This window comes from Bufo gargarizans, chromosome 3 (assembly GCF_014858855.1).
Source record: "Bufo gargarizans isolate SCDJY-AF-19 chromosome 3, ASM1485885v1, whole genome shotgun sequence".
NCBI classification, from domain to species: domain Eukaryota; kingdom Metazoa; phylum Chordata; class Amphibia; order Anura; family Bufonidae; genus Bufo; species Bufo gargarizans.
In genome coordinates, this window is record NC_058082.1 from 121240194 (window position 1) to 121252656 (window position 12463).

The 12463-nt window shown below is 46.5% G+C and overlaps 1 protein-coding gene across 1 annotated transcript in view; it reads left to right on the top strand.

Moving 5' to 3' along the window:
• The first annotated feature begins 4091 nt into the window (after nt 1-4091).
• Nucleotides 4092-12463, top strand: part of TIMELESS (timeless circadian regulator) — a 174670-nt gene continuing 166298 nt past the window's right edge. The window contains exon 1 of the mRNA XM_044287534.1: nt 4092-4218. The gene's annotated coding sequence lies outside the window, so the exon portion shown is untranslated. The remainder of the gene's footprint in view (nt 4219-12463) is intronic.

Here is a 12463-nt window from a genome sequence, read left to right on the forward strand (position 1 = left end):
AAGATAAAAAGTAAAAAAAAAAACAAACACACCAAAATATTATGTTTAAATCACCCCCTTGCCCAATTTTTTATATAAAATATATAAACAATAAAAAAAAATTACATATTGCCACGCCCAAAAAAGTATAAAAAAAAAATATCTCCTATGCGGTGAACGCCGTAACAGAAAAAAATAAAAAAATTAGCAATTAGCAATTTTTTTGTCACCTTGTCCTGACAAAAATTTGGTTAGGACTGTTCTATTATGGTCCAGACGTTCCATAAAATGTGGAATGCACGCAGATTTTTGGGTGTTTTATTTTTTTCACGTGGTATCGAGTATCGCAATACTTTTTTATGGTATCGAAATCGAGTCAAAATTTTGGTATCGTGACAACCCTAGCTAGGTAAGAGATGTGTGTTTTTTATTATACCGTAATTATATGTATTTTAAATTTGGCGACTAAAAATTTAAATTTGGCTCCTACATTTTTCAGGTTAGGAGTCAATGGCTGCTTGATATATTTTTTAGTCTGGAGCCCTGTAGAAGTGAATGGGGCTGCGTGAAAATCGCAAGCATCCATAAGCAAGTGCGGATGCGGTGCGATTTTCACGCATGGTTGCTAGGAGATGATCGTGATGGTCACCTGATCATTATTATTTTCCCTTATAACATGGTTATAAGGGAAAATAAGAGCATTCTCAATACAGAATGCTTAGTAAATTAGGGATGGAGGGGTTAAAGGGGTATTCCCATCATAATGATCACTGTTAAATCTGTTAATGATTTGACAGTGATCATTTTTGTAAATATACTTGATTAACAAATTCCCACCGTTTAGGATAAAATTCATCCCCACTTACCTCATTGTTGTGATTCGGTCTCCCCTGGTTACGGCCACCGCTCTTCTCCAGGATCCCGGTGGCCGCGCTTGCGCAGAAGACTCCTTCTTTTCTCCCGGTCGCTTACTGTCCTGAATGCACACGCTGCCGCTCATGCGCGATGGTGACTTCTTCCTGGCCAGAATAGTACAGAGCTGCGAACGCGCACGCTGGCTCTGTACTATACAGGGAGTGCAGAATTATTAGGCGAGTTGTATTTTTGAGGATTAATTTTATTATTGAACAACAACCATGTTCTCAATGAACCCAAAAAACTCATTAATATCAAAGCTGAATATTTTTGGAAGTAGTTTTTAGTTTTAGCTATTTTAGGGGGATATCTGTGTGTGCAGGTGACTATTACTGTACATAATTATTAGGCAACTTAACAAAAAACAAATATATACCCATTTAAATTATTTATTTTTACCAGTGAAACCAATATAACATCTCAACATTCACAAATATACATTTCTGACATTCAAAAACAAAACAAAAACAAATCAGTGACCAATATAGCCACCTTTCTTTGCAAGGACACTCAAAAGCCTGCCATCCATGGATTCTGTCAGTGTTTTGATCTGTTCACCATCAACATTGCGTGCAGCAGCAACCACAGCCTCCCAGACACTGTTCAGAGAGGTGTACTGTTTTCCCTCCTTGTAAATCTCACATTTGATGATGGACCACAGGTTCTCAATGGGGTTCAGATCAGGTGAACAAGGAGGCCATGTCATTAGATTTTCTTCTTTTATACCCTTTCTTGCCAGCCACGCTGTGGAGTACTTAGACGCGTGTGATGGAGCATTGTCCTGCATGAAAATCATGTTTTTCTTGAAGGATGCAGACTTCTTCCTGCACCACTGCTTGAAGAAGGTGTCTTCCAGAAACTGGCAGTAGGACTGGGAGTTGAGCTTGACTCCATCCTCAACCTGAAAAGGCCCCACAAGCTCATCTTTGATGATACCAGCCCAAACCAGTACTCCACCTCCACCTTGCTGGCGTCTGAGTCGGACTCTGCTCTTTACCAATCCAGCCACGGGCCCATCCATCTGGCCCATCAAGACTCACTCTCATTTCATCAATCCATAAAACCTTAGAAAAATCAGTCTTGAGATATTTCTTGGCCCAGTCTTGACGTTTCAGCTTGTGTGTCTTGTTCAGTGGTGGTCGTCTTTCAGCCTTTCTTACCTTGGCCATGTCTCTGAGTATTGCACACCTTGTGCTTTTGGGCACTTCAGTGATGTTGCAGCTCTGAAATATGGCCAAACTGGTCGCAAGTGGCATCTTGGCAGCTGCACGCTTGACTTTTCTCAGTTCATGGGCAGTTATTTTGCGCCTTGGTTTTTCCACACGCTTCTTGTGACCCTGTTGACTATTTTGAATGAAACGCTTGATTGTTCGATGATCACGCTTCAGAAGCTTTGCAATTTTAAGAGTGCTGCATCCCTCTGCAAGATATCTCACTATTTTTGCCTTTTCTGAGCCTGTTAAGTCCTTCTTTTGACCCATTTTGCCAAAGGAAAGGAAGTTGCCTAATAATTATGCACACCTGATATAGGGTGTTGATGTCATTAGACCACACCCCTTCTCATTACAGAGATGCACATCACCTAATATGCTTAATTGGTAGTAGGCTTTCGAGCCTATACAGCTTGGAGTAAGACAACATGCATAAAGAGGATGATGTGGTCAAAATACTCATTTGCCTAATAATTCTGCACTCCCTGTACTGGCCAGGAATAAGTCACCATGGCGCATGCGTGGCGGCGTGCGAGTCCAGTCCAGAGAGCGGCCTGGCCGGGAAAAGACTTCAATCAAGATGAAGCCCGCCCCCAGCCAGAATCCAGGAAGTGAATGGCACGCTGGCAGCAGGTAAGTATAAGGCTACTTTCACACTAGCGCTTGATCGGATCCGTTCTGAACGGATCCGATCATATTAATGCAGACGGAGGCTCCGTTCAGTACGGATCCGTCTGCATTAATAACTTAGAAAAATTTCTAAGTGCGCAAGATGCCTGAGCGGATCCGTTCAGACTTTCAATGTAAAGTCAATGGGGGACGGATCCGCTTGAAGATTGAGCCATATGGTGTCATCTTCAAGCGGATCCGTTCCCATTGACTTACATTGTAAGTCTGAACGGATCCGCTCGCCGCCAGGCGGACAGCTGTTCAGCTGTCCGCCTGGCCGTGCGGAGGCGAGCGGAGGCTGAACGCCGCCAGACTGATGCAGTCTGAGCGGATCCGCTCCATTCAGACTGCATCAGGGCTGGACGGAGGCGTTCGGGTCCGCTCGTGAGCTCCTTCAAACGGAGCTCACGAGCGGACCGACGAACACTAGTGTGAAAGGAGCCTAAAAAGGCGAAGTGGGAATACCCCTTCAAAAAAAATATAAAAATATAAAACTCACCTTATCCACTTGTTTGCGCAGCCCGGCTTTTCTTCTTTCTTCTTCTTTGATGACCTGGGAGGAAAAGGACCTTTGGTGACGTCACTACGCTCATCACATGATCCATCACCATCACACCGATCCCAAACCCGAACTTCTGTGAAGAAGTCCTGGTTCGGGTCTGGGTACCAAACATGCCGATTTTACTCACTCGCGTGCAAAACGCATTAAAACGCTTTTCACTCGCGCAGAAAAATTGTGCATTTCATAATACAAGTCTATAGGCAGAAGAACGGATCCGTCCTTCCGTCTTATGGATTCCGTTATAACCATGTTATAACGGAATCCCTAACGCTAGTGTGAACCCACCCTAAAAGCCATAGCAAGTGTGTGTAGGGAGCCTATGGTATTTTCACATATTAATTTGGCTCTAGCGTTTTATTCTGCCAATAAAAAAATAAAAAATAAATATATATTTTTGGGGCCTCCTGTTATTTCCCTGCAGACACCAGCACATTAGGGCACAGACTAGTCACACAGCACATGTACCTCTCAGCTGCTTCAGAATAAAATAAGCGCGAATTTCCCGCCAACTGGACGCTTCCATCGGCCGGCTGATTACAACTACTGGCGGCTATCCAGTATTATAAACATTAAAGAAAAAACACGAGGGGCTTTTCCGTCCCTCATTTTAATATACGTTGTACAAACAGTCTGGGATGACAAGTGACTGTTCAATGAAGCAAAGTGTTGCGAGCTAACATTTTTTTCCCCCTCCTTTCCGGTAAAAGTTGGTATGACCCTGCGCAGATCTGACAGGAATGTGCCTGAGTTTCGCGCGCCTGCAGAGAGTAGCAGCTGGAAAATACTTAGCGCCCGGAAAGGCTCCTGGTGCCGGGGTGTGAGGAGGACCGGCGGGGGCTCTAGTAACTTCTCCACGGGACATTGGGGACAATAGCCATGCAGGTCAGTGATTGTACCAGGCTGCCGGCCTCTCCTGGCAGTGTGGTGAGGGACAAGCACTAGTAATGTCCGGGGTCTGTGCAGTCTTTCAGTGGGTGTCTCCTCAGGACTGCTGTCTATAGTTGTTAGGACTCCCCTTAGAAATGAGTGTATTTTTATGTATGTGCTGTCAGGAATAAAGGCTCAGTCACATGACAGTAAAGTGTCCATTCACATGTCCGCATCCGTTCTGCAATTTAGCGGAACAGGTGCGGACCCGTTTATTTTCAATGGTGCCGGAATGTGCTGTCCATATTTGCGGATCCGCAGTTTTGTTCCGCAAAAAATAGAACATGTCTAGTGTTGAGCGAACTTGTGTTTTGGGTTCGGGTTATCGAAGAATCGCGTTATAGCTTCCGCTACCACAGACCATAACAGAATTTAGAATCCATAACGCGATTCTAAGATACGCCGAATTTAAAACACAAGTTCGCTCACCTCTAAACATGTCCTATTCTTGTCTGCAATTGCGGACAAGAAAAGGCATTTTCTATGAGAGTGCCGGTGATGTGCGGTCCGTGGAATGCACATTGCTGGTGTCCGTGTTTTGCGCATCTGCAAAACACATACGGGTGTGTGAATAGACCCTAAGGTCCATTCACACGTCCGTGTGTGTTATGCGGATCCACGGATTTTGCGGACCGCACATCTCTGGTACTTAATAGAAAATGCCTAAGAATAGGTCATGTTCTATTTTTTTTCAGGAACCGAATTGCGGACCCGGAAGTGCGTATCCGCAATTCGAGATTCGGGCAGCACATCGTGCGGCCCCATAGAACTTGAATGGGCCTGCAATTCTGTTCTGCAAAATGCGGAACAGAATTGCGGACGTGTAAATGGAGCCAAGGGCACCGTGCCCGTGCTAAGAACCTCCAGTAGCAGTCTGCATTGCACGTTCGCCAGCCGTGCTGCAGTTGCAGACCGATCGACTTGAATTGGTTCGTGATCTGTAAGATACGGCCAAAGATTGGACATGTCCGAATTTATTTATTTTTGCGGTGTAGAGGCACGGATTGGAAGCCCACGTAAGCTTCTGATCCATGCCTCCGCAAAACATAGGACATATCCTATCTTTGGCCGTGTCTTGCGGATCGCGTACCAATTAAAATCAATAGGTGCACACGTCCAGTGCCCGTATATTGTGGACCCGCTGTTTGTGGTCCGCAATACAGGCACAGAGCGCTTAGAAGTCAGTGGGGGTCATCAGGATTTGTCGGTGTCCTTAGGGTACTTTCACACTTGCGGCAGAGGATTCCGGCAGGCAGTTCCGTCACCGGAACTGCCTGCCGGATCTGGCAATCCGGACGCAAACTGATGGCATTTGTCAGATGGATGCAGATGCGGATCCGTCTGACAAATGCATTGAAATACCAGATCCGTCTCTCCGATGTCATACGGAAAAAACGGATCTGGTATTAATGATTTTTTTTTTTGCATTTTTAAAGGTCTGCGCAGACCGGAAAACCGGATCTGTCTTGCCGGAACACTTAATGCCGGAACACTTAATGCCGGATCCGGCACTAATACACTTCAATGTAAATGAATGCCGGATTCGGCATTTCGGCAAGTGTTCGGTATTTTTGGCCGGAGAGGAAACTGCAGCATGCTGCAGTATTTTCTCCGTCCAAAAAACGTAAGCGGGACTGAACTGTGCATCCTGAACAGAGTACTCTCCATTCAGAATGCATTAGGATAAAAGTGATCTGTTTTTTCCGGTATTGAGCCCCTGTGACAGAACTCAATACCTGAAAACAAAAACGCTAGTGTGAAAGTACCCTTAGAAAAGAAAAATCCCCCCCAAAAACGGATGTGGCATGTCGGTCATGGTTTGGTATGGTCTAGGGCCGTTCACGTCTTGTTTTCACTCTGCGTCTAGCTGGTACATTTAGGGTCCATTCACACGTCTGTGTTTTGCGGATACGCAAAACACTGACATCGCCGGCACTTAATAATAGAAAATGCCTGATCTTGTCCGCAATTGCATGTACATGTAGGACATGTTCTATTTTTTTTCAGGAACGGAATTGCGGACCCGGAAGTGCGGACATGTGAATGGACCCTTAGACATACAGGAAAAAAGTCTACAAACATATGCAGCTTTGTGGTTGGGTTGTGTTCACATCTGTGTTGTGAACTCCATTGAAGGAACAGACTGCTGGAGTTCACTGTATGTGGCATAGCTGATGAGCGAACTTGTGTTTTCAAATTTGGCGTTCGGTTTATCAAAGAATTCCGTAATGGATTCCGCTACCACAGACCATGACGGAATCTTATGACGGCGTGCACTATGGAAGCCTAAAGGAGGCATTCTGTATTAGGGCTGCAACGATTAATCGATGTAATCGATTATATTCGATAACTGGATTTGTTGTCGACGAATCCAGTTATCGAATAATCGCCGATTCGTTGCTATGCGGGCGGTGCGGTCGCTGCATCTTTATTTTACCTTTTTACAATGACGCTCCTGTAACAGCCAGGCAGAGCGGACGGCGGCGTAACGTCACTCAATCACGTTACGCCGCCGTCCGCTCTGCCTGGCTGTTACAGGAGCGTCATTGTAAAAAGGTAAAATAAAGATGCAGTGATTAGTCCGACTTATAAGCATCGGGGCCGGGGCTGTTATGGGGAGGGGGGAGGATCTGTCTATGGCACTGCTATGGGGAGGGGGGTCTGTGTATAGCACTGCTATGGGGAGGAGGGGGGGTCTGTGTATGGCACTGCTATGGGGAGGGGGGTCTGTGTATGGCACTGCTATGGGAAGGGGGATCTGTGCACTGTTATGAGGAAAGGGATCTGTGCACTGTTATGCCCATAACAGTGCACATATCCCCCTCTCCATAACAGTGCACATATCCCCCTCTCCATAACTGCGCCACCCACAGATCCCCCTCTCCATAACTGCGCCGTCCACAGATCCCCCCTCTCCATAACTGCGCCGTCCACAGATCCCCCTCTCCATAACTACGCCGTCCACAGATCCCCCTCTCCATAACTACGCCGTCCACAGATCCCCCCCTCTCCATAACTACGCCGTCCACAGATCCCCCCCTCTCCATAACTACGCCGTCCACAGATCCCCCCTCTCCATAACTACGCCGTCCACAGATCCCCCTCTCCATAACTACGCCGTCCACAGATCCCCCTCTCCATAACTACGCCGTCCACAGATCCCCCTCTCCATAACTACGCCGTCCACAGATCCCCCTCTCCATAACTACGCCGTCCACAGATCCCCCTCTCCATAACTACGCCGTCCACAGATCCCCCTCTCCATAACTACGCCGTCCACAGATCCCCCTCTCCATAACTACGCCGTCCACAGATCCCCCTCTCCATAACTACGCCGTCCACAGATCCCCCTCTCCATAACTACGCCGTCCACAGATCCCCCTCTCCATAACTACGCCGTCCACAGATCCCCCTCTCCATAACTACGCCGTCCACAGATCCCCCTCTCCATAACTACGCCGTCCACAGATCCCCCTCTCCATAACTACGCCGTCCACAGATCCCCCTCTCCATAACTACGCCGTCCACAGATCCCCCTCTCCATAACTACGCCGTCCACAGATCCCCCTCTCCATAACTACGCCGTCCACAGATCCCCCTCTCCATAACTACGCCGTCCACAGATCCCCCTCTCCATAACTACGCCGTCCACAGATCCCCCTCTCCATAACTACGCCGTCCACAGATCCCCCTCTCCATAACTACGCCGTCCACAGATCCCCCTCTCCATAACTACGCCGTCCACAGATCCCCCTCTCCATAACTACGCCGTCCACAGATCCCCCTCTCCATAACTACGCCGTCCACAGATCCCCCTCTCCATAACTACGCCGTCCACAATTTGTTTTAATATGGCCTTTGAACATAATTTTTCAAGTAAGATCATATAAACCTCTCTGTTTTGTAATTTGGTCGTTTTTCCCGATTAGTTGCCGATTAATTTCTACGATTAATCGATTATTCAAATAATCGTTAGCTGCAGCCCTATTCTGTATTATAAGTCTATGCTGGCCAGCAATACGGAATGCTTCTTATAGGCTTCCGTGCTGCACGCCGTCATAGAATTCAGTTATGGTCTGTGGTAGCGGAATCCATAACGGGATCCTCCGATAACCCGAACCTGTACTAGTGGATACCCGTTCACTGTAATGGGATCCGTCAGCGCGTATATATAAATTTTTAGCCGGACAAAAATTGCTGTGTGTAGTGTTTTTTGGTCCGGCTAAAAGCCGGCATGTACACCGAATACACTAACCAGAACAGTGTGTCTATGTGAACCTTTGTATATATTTTTATTTTTTTGCAGGATCGAATAGTATGGTATACTACACTTTTCTGTCCTGCAAAAAAATACACAAACTTAAGGCTCATGCACGCGGCCGGAAGTGTTTTGAGCTACCTGCAAAGTGCATGCCGCCATGTGTTTTTACTCCTACAGAAATGTCCTATCCTTGTCCACAAAACGGACAATAATAGGACATGTTCTATATTTTTGCGGGGCCACGGAACGGACTTACTTATAAGGACTGTACACAGGCGGGGCCACGGAACAGACTTACTTATAAGGACTGTACACAGGCGGGGTCACGGAACGGACTTACTGATAAGGACTGTACAAAGGTGTGCTGTCTGCTTCTTTTGCAGCTCCATTGATATGAATAGGTCCAAATCCGTTCTGCAAAAAACGTGGATCCGATATGTTCCAAAACTGCGACCCTGTGCATGTGCCCTTAAACAATGACAAACTGAGTCAATAGTATTCACTTTTGAACGGTTTGCCCCTTTTATAGTTGATGCGTACCTCGAGCCGTATGTTTCTGTACGTTTTCTGTTCACAAATGTATCCGCTTGACATACAGCAAAAGTGATATGTGAACAGCGCCCAAGTTCACATCTGTGGCACAGGTTTTCTGTTCTGGTATAGGAACGCAAAAACGATAAAATATTTGGAAGAGCTGTAATAGGGTCTGTCTGGTTTCCATAGTTCCAGCAGATTATGAGGGTCATTTATTATGAGACTTGTGACTTTTAGTTGTACAACTAGTCACAAGTCCCTTTTTTTTATTGGCTGTGTGACGCCTACCGGTAATTTATGACAGGGTGCACGCCTCATCATAAATGACATAAGTCTTACTGCAGCGCAAGGGGAAAAATACGACCAGCGTAAAAAGCCAATCTTAATGTGCCCCATGGGTATGTTCACATGCCAGATTTTGCCGCTGGGATTTTGGCACTCTTTCTGCACCACAATCTGTTGGCGGCCATGTAGTTCAGTGGGAAACTGCCATTCACATGGTCGAGAGTTTAAAGCCGCAACCGCGCCAATTAAGGATGTGTCCCTTCATTGTGTGGTGTACAGAAGCTGCGGCAGTGTCTGTTTGCAGTTTTCTGTTCAGTCGGGTTAAAGGAGTTATGCAAGTTCTATAATGCCCCCCTTAATGCCCGGGCCCCTCACAGAGGTTGTTACCTCACTCCCCCGCACCCGCTTTGCTTCTCATACCGGCACACCGCTGCATCTCCCTGTCGTGCAGATGAAAACATCCGGTGTATGTGGGGTCCATGCTGTTACCGCATCAAGAATGGACCTGTGAATTCTTGTAGTCTTGAAAATGGCGTTGCAAAAACCTTTGGCCGTCTGAACTGTGGCACAGCCTCCCATTGAGGCGGTTTCAGCGCAGATTTGGCCCTGCCCTAAATCTCCCAATGAGAGATGACAGGGTGCTGATTGGTGGAGGCGGGGGAGGGAGCAGGACGCGCTCACCACCAATCAGCCCCTCCATCTCCAGGCAGCAGAGAGGAGGAGGACATCCTCATGTTGCCTCGTTGTTAGAACGTGGGGGCTGGCGGCACAACAGGGTAGAGAAGCCGCCCAGCGATGTACCCGTACGGTAGATGGAAGCGTGGCTGCCGGCATAATTTTGCATTTAGTGAAGCCGCCAGCCGCGATGTATAAATAAATATTAAATTTATCTAGGGCTTAATTTTGGTGTAGGGCTTATTATTTAAGCCCTACTCTCAAAACCCTGCAAAATAGTGCTAGGTCTTATTTTCTGGGTAGGGCTTAATTTCGGGTAAACGCGGTACTACGTCACAGCGGGAAGTAACTTTGTGCAGATTTACTTGCTGCCCGATCAATGCAGGGAATGGCTGTGACTGACAGGCCCCTGCTGTATCCGCTGGCATCTCTGTAAACGCCAATGGTGGTCTATTAACCACTTATATGCTGCAATAAACCCTGACCACAAAAAAAGTTAACGATAAAAAGATTCCCCCATTCATCAATAAATATTGAATGATCCAATAATCATATGTACACAAAAATAAACTAGGCTAGGGCTACATGGCGACATGTAATGTATTTGGACTTGGATGGATTTTTTTGCAACTCTTGCTTTGCATGTCACATTGCAGCACCATTGAAATGCATTACGTGAAATGTTGCCTTGTAGCTCTAGCCTAATGTTTTTTTTCCTCTTGTTTGAGCACAGCTCGCATAGCCAGTAAGGGTGTTAAAGCGGACCTTTAGTAAATGGTTGTATTCCCTATGAAATTATTCTAGAGTGTTCTCTTAGGCCCCTTGCAGACAAGTGTCCGTATGCATTGCGAATGCTTTCAGTGAAAAATGCGTTTTCGCAGTCATTCAGTTTAGCCTGCGATCGCATTCACTTGTTCACTTTTTATCTTGCAGGTGCAATGCGTTTTGATGCGTTTTGCACGTGCGTGATAAAAAACAATGTATACAAACAACATCTCTTAGCAACCATCTGTGAAAAACGCATCGCATCTGCACTTGCTTGCGGAAGCGATGCGATGTTCACTCTGCCCCATTCACTTCTGTGGGGAAAATTGCTGAATATTGAACATGCTGTGATTTTCACGCAATGCACAACGCTCATGTACATAGCCTCACTGAAATGAATCGGTCCGGATTTCGTGCAGGCGCAATGCGTTCGCATCGCGCATTGCACCCGCGCTGAATACTTGCTTGTGTGAAAGGGGCTTTATAACTAGGGATCGACCGATTATCGGTTTTACCGATATCGGCCGATATTCAGGCTTTTAAAAGTTATCTGCGTCTATTTTGCTGATATGCCGATAATAAATCGGGAACAAGGATCGCTCTGCTGTGAGCGCGATCCGTGTTCCCTCAGCAGCACAGGGGAGAAGGAAGCAGTGTCTCCCTCCCTCCTGTGCCGCTGCCACCAATGAGAAGAGGAGGGGAGGGGCTGTGGTTACTGCGCCACCAATGAGGAGGGGAGGGGCTGTGGTTACTGTGCCACCAATGATGTTAACTCACTCATTCATTCAAATTCAACAGGAGGCGGGAGCTGGCTGCAGAATCATATAGCCACACCCGACCTCTGACAATTAGCTGCCATCTGCGGCAGTTAATGCCTGCTGCGGATCACAGCTACCGCTCATAGAGGTCGGGTGCAGCTATATGATTCTGCAGCCAGCTCCCGCCTCCTGTATATGAGTTAATGGGGGAGTTATCTTCATTGGTGGCGCAGTGCGCCCCCTCACCCAAGCCCAGTATAAATCATTGGTGGCAGTGGTCACAGGTTCCCCTCCTCCTCATTGGTGGCACTGGCAGCTTCTGATCGGATCCCCAGCAGTGTAATCCTGGGGCTCCGATTGGTTACCATGGCAGCCAGGACGCTACTGAAGCCCGCCATGGTAACCTCCCTGCTGCTGTGTGTACTATGCACAGGTCAGCAGGGAGTGTGAGGTCCTATTCACCCTAATAGAGATCTATCAGGGTGAATAGGACAAGCGTTCTAGCGCCTAAGAGGGCTAAAAGTTAGTGAAAAAAATAAAAAAATATTATATATAAATGAAAGATTTACAAAAAAAAATCTAAATGTTAACAATAAACATGTTCAATTTCAGCAAATTTGTGTAGGAATTTTTTTCTTCAAAAATGAAAATGCACTGAATATCGGTATAAATTATCGGCCTGAAGGTTCAGATTATCAGTATCTGCTCTAAAAAAAAAAAATATCAATATCGGTCGATCCCTACTTATAACTCTGGGTTCTTCCATTACTTTGTTATTCCATCTAGAAATTTATGAATAAATTGGTCTCTTGTCAAAGCGGTGTATCTCAGCCTGACAGCTCTGTGCATCTTCAGTATGTAGGGACACCCCTCATCTTCCTTCTGCACACTAGTGACACCAGGTTTACAATTTATTCACAAT